Raw genomic sequence first — 542 nt, 5'->3', positions numbered from 1 at the left:
TACGTGCCTTGCCCTGGTACTTTCTCTTGAGTTATTTAATCCTTTTAAGGTCCTAGCAAGGTGAATTTCGCTATTCCCACTTCGCAGATGAGGAAGCACTGCGCCTCGCCTGGCTCTCGGTGCAAGCCGCTGGGCACCTAACGAGACGGGAGCGCGCGGACGCCTCGGATTCTGCCGCGCGGTGTCCCGAGCCACTGACTCGGCAAAGGTCGGCGGGTCCTCCGGGCGGTCCGAGGAGATTGTCAGATGTGGCCTGCTGTATGGCCATGAACCGAATGCCCTGGAAGGTCTGGCAATGGAGGAGGCGTCTTCACTCTCCCTGCCAGCGTCTTTCATCTGAGCACTGCGCACCAAATCCCGGCTTTACAGATACGGAGACTGAGGCTTTGAGAGTTTTAACGACTTGGCAGAGATCTCACAGCAAGTTGGGCCAGAGTCGTGGCTAGACTCCCCCGACCTGAGTCCCAACTCGGTACTCCCCCATCTTTTCAGGGGGTAGCCGCTGTCCCAGATCGGGGTCACGGCTGCGTTTTCCAGAAGGG

The sequence above is a fragment of the Mandrillus leucophaeus genome, unplaced genomic scaffold, assembly GCF_000951045.1.
Source record: "Mandrillus leucophaeus isolate KB7577 unplaced genomic scaffold, Mleu.le_1.0 Scaffold59, whole genome shotgun sequence".
In the NCBI taxonomy this organism is placed as follows: domain Eukaryota; kingdom Metazoa; phylum Chordata; class Mammalia; order Primates; family Cercopithecidae; genus Mandrillus; species Mandrillus leucophaeus.
This window is presented reverse-complemented; position numbering follows the sequence as displayed.